This window comes from Nicotiana tabacum, chromosome 16 (assembly GCF_000715075.1).
Source record: "Nicotiana tabacum cultivar K326 chromosome 16, ASM71507v2, whole genome shotgun sequence".
NCBI lineage: Eukaryota > Viridiplantae > Streptophyta > Magnoliopsida > Solanales > Solanaceae > Nicotiana > Nicotiana tabacum.
The window spans coordinates 153,961,245-153,970,161 of NC_134095.1; positions in this window are offsets into that span (position 1 = coordinate 153,961,245).

Consider the following 8,917-nt stretch of genomic DNA (forward strand, 5'->3'; position numbering starts at 1 on the left):
AAATGGACGACAGGACTAACCGTCGTTTTTATGAGAATTATTTCTATGTGCGGACTGAGCACATTGTGGCGAATCCAACGGGGTTTCCTGAGAAATGGAATTTGCACGTAAGTCTCATGCTTCTAGTCGGAGTTATATCTGACCATTTTCCGTTACAGTACTAAACCCTGTTATGTCTTTGCAGTTGAGAAATTGCCTCCTCCACCTGTCGAAAATATCCGTGAGTGGATGAGCGCGATTCTCCCTCATACGGCGGAGGTCCGCACGTGGGCGACCTTCTATGACAAGTATGGGCGCATGCCTCTTTCTGGTAAGATGTCATTTCTGTTCGCCGTTTTTCTCTTTTCCCTCTTTGTATTTAATTCCTCACGTGCTTTTCGTCGGTGTCAGGGAATGTGCGCAGAGTGAGGGCTCCTCCGTTAGCTTTTCGGCAGCCAGCCTCATTTACTCGCCCAATCGCGGTACCTGCCGCCCGACCTTCGTTGAGGGCTGCTTCAGTTGAGTCTGCGGCCTTGGTTACTCCTGCGAGGACCGCTTCTCAGGTCGAAGTTCCGACCCGTGTCGTTCGCCCGAAGGGTGAATCTCCGCCCACTGGGGAAGAAGAGGGGCCATAAAAAATGGCAAGTGGAGTTCGAGACAGCGCCCCCAACAGTGATTCATCTAATCGACTCTCCTTCGATGGGATCTGGAGAGGGGGTTGTCACGGCTCCCCCCGTAGGGATGGAACCAGTCGTTGCCTTGGCTCAATAAGAGATTCCCACCATTATCGGTGGTCAGCAACCTATCGTGGTGGAAGGTCAGATTTCTGGGGCCGCCATTGTGGTTTCGGACGTACCCTCATCATCCGCAGTTGGTCGTGCTTCCTCTTCCGCTGCTGAAAGAGGAAAAGGCGTGGTGGTCGACGATTACGAATCCGAATCAGACCTCTAACCTGATGATGTCAGGATGTTTGAGGAGGGCTTTACTCACTCGGTGGTTCGTGCGGGAGGTTCGGCCCGTATTCTTGATATCCCTTCGGATGTCAATCTCTTGGGGGACATAGAGGATCTAGTGCCGCAGTTTAGCATGCTATGCTCCGCAGCCGAGAATGCGGCCCTTCAGATCGTTCCCGATGCTGACTTGATGGACGAAGTGGCCGCTATGGGCTTAAGGGTATGCTACGTTTTCTTTCGCTTTTCCCTCGTCTTTCTTGATGATATGATTCTAACCCGTCTTTTCATTTTTCAGATGTATATGGTGGAAGTGGAGAGCATTCGGAGGGCCAACATTCGGGCCAAGATTTTTTTGAAGATGTTGGAGAAATATCGTTGCTACCGCAACAAGTGTCGCGAGATGCATGAGCGGCTGAAGGCAAACCCCAGTAATCGGGCTCTTGGCAAGGAGTTGGAGAAAAAGAACCAGAAATTGATGCAGGCTATCCGCAACAAGAGTGTGCTTGAGGAGCAACTTCAGATAAAGGACGAGGAGCTTGAATTGGGCAAAGGTGTCGCCACAGAGTGCGAGCATCTGCAGGAGAAATTGAGGTCAATGCAGTCGGAGATAGATCGGAACTTGATCAAGATCGAGGCGCTAAGCGTAGAATGGATGGGGAAATTGGCTGGGCTAGAGAACAAGGTTGCTGGGTTGGAGAGCATCAAGAGTGCTTGGTCCGCGGCTTCAGCAAGGGCGACAGCCCTGGAGAACACCATCCGCGTCCTCCAGTCCGAGTAGGAGTCAGAGAGCGACGAGCACCCTTATGGAGGCAAGGCTTGAGGAGCGCATTAGCGAGATTGACCGAGAGACATCAGTTCTAGGAGATCAGGTCGTAGCACTGGAGGCAGAAAATGAGCGGCTGTTGGCTCAGATTGAACCTTCCTCCACCGCCGTTCCTTGCCATACGCACGAGCTTTGGGTTTACGCCGAAGCCCAGCGGGATATATACAAGAGTTTGTGAGAGGCGGCAGGTACTGTGACTGAGGCTGCATATGAAGAGGCGCGAGTGAAAGCGCGGGAGGCTTGCATCAATTGCGGATATGACGCGACGACACCAGAAGCCAATGGGGCGTGGACGCCGAAGAAGAACTTCCCGGAGATGACAGTGGAGAGGGTGGTGATGATGATGCAGAATAGAGGGATAATGATATTGATCTGTTTTTCGTTACTTGTTTTCTTCCCCGTTTTTTGTTCGTAGTCGATTGTTTTCGTTCCTTTCTATTTTTTTCCCCTTGTATTTTTTATGCTGTTGACTTTGGACTAATGTAATCCACGACCATTTGCCCGGAGACTTTGTATAAAGAAGAATTTTTCGCTGTTATTTGTCTTGTATTCTACCCTTATTTTCGTTTCACGTGATTTCGGTGCGAGTCATATTCCCAAACGGTGAGTCCCGGTCTTTTTGCACTTTCTGGTGGTCCTTGGCCATAGGAATATTTTACACATTCTCTTTGGCGATGGGTTATGGCCTTAAAGGATGTTTGCCAAAATATTAACCCGTCGTCGTTCGATCGAGATCGAACTCTTCTTTTTGGCTAAGGCCCTCGGCATTATAGGGTGTTATTTCGAACTTATCAAAATAGTAACCCGTCGTCATTCGATCGGGGTCAAACTCTTCTTTTTGGCAAAGGCCCTTGGCCTTAAAGGGTGTTATTTCGAACTTATCGAAATAGTAACCCGTTGTCGTTGGATCGAGGTCGAACTCTGCTTTTTGGCGAAGGCCCTTGGCCGTAAAAGGTGTTATTAAGAACTTATCAAAATAGTAACCCGTCGTCGTTTGATTGAGGTCGAACTCTTCTTTTTGGTGAAGGCTTTTGGACTTAACATGTGTTATTTCGAACTTATCGAAATAGTAACCCGTCGTTATTCGATCGAGGTCAAACTCTTCTTTTTGGTGAAGGCCCTTGGCCTTAAAGGGTGTTATTTCGAACTTATCAAAATAGTAACCCGTCGTCGTTTGATCGAGGTCGAACTCTTTTTTTGGCGAAGGTCCTTGGCCTTAAAGGGTGTTATTTCAAACATATCGAAATAGTAACCCGTCGTCGTTCGATCGAGATCGAACTCTTCTTTTTGGCGAAGGCCCTCTGCATTATAGGGTGTTATTTTGAACTTATCCAAAATAGTTACCCGTCGTCGTTCAATCGAGGTCGAACTTTTCTTTTTGGCGAAGGCCCTTGGCCTTAAAGGGTATTATTTCGAACTTATAAAAATAGTAACCCGTCATCGTTTGATCGAGGTCGAACTCTTCTTTTTGGCGAAGGCCCTTGGCCTTAAAGGGTGTTATTTCGAACTTATTGAAATAGTAACCTGTCGTCGTTCGATTGAGGTCGAACTCTTTTTTTTTGGCAAAGGCCCTTGGCCTTAACGAGTGTTATTTCAAACTTATCGAAATAGTAATCCATCGTCGTTCGATCGAGGTTGAACTTTTCTTTTTGGTGAAGGCGCTTGGCCTTAACTGGTGTTATTTCGAACTTATCGAAATAGTAACCCATCGTCTTTCGATCGAGGTCGAACTCTTCTTTTTGGCGAAGGCCCTTGGCCTTAATGGGTATTATTTCGAACTTATCGAAATAGTAACCCGTCGTCATTCGATCGAGGTCGAACTCTTCTTTTTGGCGAAGGTCCTTGGCCTTAAAGGGTGTTATTTCGAACTTATTGAAATAGTAACCCGTTATCGTTCAATCGAGGTCGAACTCTTCTTTTTGGCGAAGGCCTTCGGAATTATAGGGTGTTATTTTGAACTTATCGAAATAGTAACCCGTCGTCGTTTGTTCGAGGTCGAACTCTTCTTTTTGGAGAAGGCCCTTGGCCTTAAAAAGGTGTTATTCTGAACTTTTCGAAATAGTAACTCGTCGTCGTTCGATCGAGGCCGAACTCTTTTTTTGGGCGAAGGCCCTTGGCCTTAAAGGGTGTTATTTCGAACTTATCAAAATAGTAATCCGTCGTCAATGGATCGAGTTCGAACTCTTCTTTTTGGTGAAGGCCCGTGGCCTTAAAGGGTGTTATTTTGAACTTATCAAAATAGTAACCCGTCGTTGTTCGATCGAGGTTGAACTCTTCTTTTTGGCGAAGGCCGTTGGCCTTAAAGTGTGTTATTTCGAACTTATCGAAATAGTAACCCGTTGTAGTTTGATTGAGGTCCAACTCTTCTTTTTGGTGAAGGTCCTTGGCCTTAAAGGGTGTTATTTAGAACATATCGAAATAGTAACCCGTCGTCGTTCGATCGAGGTCGAACTCTTCTTTTTGGCGAAGGCCTTCGAAATTATAGGGTATTATTTCAAACTTAGCGAAATAGTAACCCGTCGTTGTTCGATCAAGGTCGAACTCTTCTTTTTGGCGAAGGCCCTTGGCCTTAAAAAGGTGTTATTCCGAACTTATCGAAATAGTAACTCGTCGTCATTCGATCGAGGTCGAACTCTTTTTTTTTTTGGCGAAGGCCCTTGTCCTTAAAGGGTGTTATTTTGAACTTATTAAAATAGTAATCCGTCGTCGTTGGATCGAGGTCGAACTCTTCTTTTTGGCAAAAGCCCGTGGCCTTAAAGGGTGTTATTTCGAACTTATCAAAATAGTTACCCGTCGTCGTTCGTTTGAGGTCGAACTCTTCTTTTTGGCGAAGGCCTTTGGCCTTAAAGGGTGTTATTTCGAACTTATCAAAATAGTAACCAGTCATCGTTCGATCGAGGTCAAACTCTTCTTTTTGGCGAAGGCCCTTGGACTTAAAGGTTGTTATTTCGAACTTATCAAAATAGTAACCCGTCGTCATTCGATCGAGGTCAAACTCTTTTTTTTGGCGAAGGTCCTTGGCCTTAAAGGGTGTTATTTCGAACTTATCAAAATTGTAATTCATCGTCGTTAGATCGAGGTCGAACTCTTCTTTTTGGCGAAGACACTTGGCCTTAAAGGGTGTTATTTCGAACTTACCAAAATAGTAACCCATCGTCGTTCGATCGAGGTCGAACTCTTCTTTTTGGCGAAGGCCCTTGGCCTTAAAGGGTGTTATTTCGAACTTATCTAAATAGTAATTCGTAGTCGTTCAATCGAGGTCGAACTCTTCTTTTTGGCGAAGGCCCTTAGCCTTTAAAGGTGTTATTTCGAACTTAATCAAATAGTAACCCGTTGTCGTTCGATCGAGGTCGAACTCTTCTTTTTGGCGCATGCCTTTGCCTTAATGGGTGTTATTTTGAACTTATCGAAATAGTAACCCGTAGTCGTTGTCGCACCTCCTTTTTACCTCCCCCGCGAGGGTGCGTAGGAGTTTTTTTCCAATTAAAGGACAGTCGAAACGGGATTTATTTCTTTATTTCAGAGTCGCCACTTGGGAGATTTAGGGTGTCCCAAGTCACCTATTTTAATCCCGAATCGAGGAAAAGAATATGACTCTGTCTATTTAACAGTCTGTGCACCAGAAATCCGGATAAGGAATTCTGTTAACCCGGGAGAAGGTGTTAGGCATTCCCGAGTTCCGTGGTTCTAGCACGGTCGCTCAACTGTTATATTCGGCTTGATTATTTTGATTTGTTAAATACATTTTTATTGCATGATTTTATTGTTACCGCTTCTATTTAGATTTAAAGACCCTTCTTTGAATCGAATCACGCGTACGTATATTCGTGTTATAAATTATATTTTTTAAAACATGCGGAGTTGTGTCACGCGCACGTGTACACAATGATATTGATAATATAATTATTATTATTTTCGAATTTTTTTTTATTATTATAAAAATAGACTTAAGTTCGAAATTGTGCTTAAATAAAATTAAGAACGTCTGTCGCTCTTGTATGATTAAATAGTGAACTGCACATCTCGGGTTATATGAAATTAATATTGATGATCTCCGAAGAACCCCTTTTTATTAAAAATTTGCTCGAAGTTGCGCGAACGCATAATCCAAATCGCCTTTAGAAGTATAATCAAGTCACGCGAACGCATCCTTAATTATGCAAATATTCTTGACAGTAATATAAATTCTCTACAAATGTTTATTGCATCCATCTATTTTTAAATGTAAGAGTCATGAGAAATCACTATTTGAGATGCCTCTAAATTCCTTGAAAAGAATTCACAATTCATTAAGTGTTGATCGCAAATTATATTTTTTACGTGTGAATTATATTCCTCAAAAACCATGAGTTTAAAGAGTAAAATAAAAATAAAATAAAAATAAACAACGTGTGATTAATACTACCATTTTTATGGTAAATACAATATTTATCTACCCAAAAAGCGAATTGCGTATAAAACTTAGGAAAACAATTGATTTAATAAATGAAGTAATATTTTTGAAGAATTTTCATTGTTATATTTGGAGCAAACGCTATTTACACATTTTTTGACTTAAAAAGTTACAATCTATAAATCTCATCCTTCTTTTACACCACTTGTTTTTAGTCCGAGGTTATAATTGTTTGGTTAATTTTGCTTACGAAGATTGGGTTTGAGATAAATAAACCAATTCTTATATTCTGCCTATGCGAATATTTGCAAACACTAACTCTATATTTTGTAAAAAATCATTGACATTATTTCATATATTAAAAGAAATGAGTTGATCGCGTTCCTAAAATAACTAAGCCATTTGTTATTAAGAAAGAGAACTAATCTACCAATTGATTTAATACTATATTAACCAACTAAAACAAAACTGAAACTTAAACTAATAAAATTTAAATGAGTAGAAAACATCCTTATAATCAAACTTCATTTACTTGCCATGTTGAAGCTTTTCATGACATGAATTTTCAGATATGTACCTGATATTGGAAGCAAAAGAAAATGATGATGAGAATCAGCAGCAATAATAACAGTACAATAGCAACAACTGCCCAGCAACAGTAACAACCCAGTAACAGACCGGTGGAGTAGTAATCCCAAAAACAAAAGCTTTAAGCTTTAAATGAAACAACAACCATTAATACTAATTTCAAACAAAGAAAGAAAGCAGTAGATTTTTTTAGTTTTATTTTTATTTTGAAAGCTTAAATATTTTTCGGAATTTTTCTCTCTATCTGTGTGTGTATTTTTTTCCCGTATCTCTCTCCCTATTTCTCTCTGTATTTCTTGTTATTATGTCTTGTGTTCAAGACTTCACATATATATAATCCCATCCCATAAATCCTTTAATCAATTAAATCAATACTTTTTCTCTACCCAACCCATTATCTTTCCACTCATCCCCATTACATTAAATAAACATATCACACCACCCCATTATATTTTGTCCCCCATGCTTTATTTAAAATAATGCAAGATTCCCCTTTAATTTAAATCTTGTCCCCCCTTTATATTAAATAATCATATCACAACCCACCCCATTTCATTTTGTCCCCCATGCTTCAAATAAACAATTTCAAAATGTACAATTCCTAAACTACCCCTTCCGACCTTACTGAAATTACCAAACTACCCCTGAACGTATTACAAATTTACCAAACTACCCATCAGCTATAACACATCAATTAATCAAACTTAACCAAAATATAGACAATATGATCAATTTCTAACAATGTTCAAACAACAATATGAACATGGATGAACATCATAACAACAATATCACATGAACACGATTTTAACAACATTTCAACAACAAATCACATGAACACGAATTGAACAACAAAGAACAACTAAAATTTGATTGAACAATATTTTAGCAACAAACAATCCTATTTTCGGATTCAACAACAACAACAAACAAAGTATGAAGATTTCTAAATTCAATCATATTGAACTTAACATCAACTCTAACAACATTACAACAAACAATTCTTATATTAAACTTTAAACAAGATTATGAGAACAATTCAAGCAATAATCATAAATGGTAAACAAGAAATCAAACTATACAAAATTCGGATTCAAGATCATCCAAACAAAGTAAGAACATGAATGAATCTATTTTAACACAAGCATGATGGATTTAAACGATTAAACCAACATATTTCTTTAACACAACTAAATTCTTTAAACAAATAACAAGATCGACGAAGAAACAATTATGAACTTAAACTTGAACTTAACAATATTAACAATTTCTAACAATACATAAACACATGAAACAAATTGAAGAAATAATTAATTAAATTTCAATTTGAATCTAACAAACATCAAACTAACAAATTCTTACTCAAACAATACAACAAACATGAAATAAACATGAAAACAACTAATTAAACTTCCATTTTAAAATCTGAAAATTGATTTAACAAATAACACATGAACATGAACTAAAAATTAATTCAAACGATAAACAAAACAAACATTTGTTGATTTTAGATTCGAAAATATCAAAACAAAATATGAACAAAATAAAACTCAAAAACTACTAACCGGATCGAAAGACGAACAACGACCAAACAAACAACGAATCTTGACGATGAACTCACGACGTACAGGATCTTCACTTGACGAAAAACCCTCCACCTTTGACGGACTATAACCGGACTGCCTTGTGTCGTCAACAATAGTACGAAGCGGCGAGTAGCAACACGACGCCAAGAAGCAGCAGCAGTCCGAAGCAGCGAGCAGCAGCAACTGTCGACGACGTCCATGGCGGAATGGACTGCTCCCGATGGCAGCGTGCGAGCTTGGTCGTGACGAGCAGCGGCGATGGGAGCTTCGAACAACAGCTGACTCATCGAGGCTATGTTCGTTTGGTTGTTTGGTTGAGACAGAAGCAACAACGACATAGACGTTGAGCTCAACGAGCTTCATCAATGGCGGATAGGGTTGGGGTCGCGAAAGAGGTTGTGTCGTTTGGTGGTGTTTGGACGGTGCTTGGGTGGTGTTCGACGAAGGGGGGTGGCTGCTGGGTAGCCATGGCAGCTCACTATTTTGGAGATGGAGAAGAAGAAGACAAGGGGAGGGGGCGGATGGCTTTCCTTAGTTTTTAGGGTTTTTTCTTCTTTTTTCTTTTGTTTTGTGTCTTTGAAATGCAAGATAGGGGTAT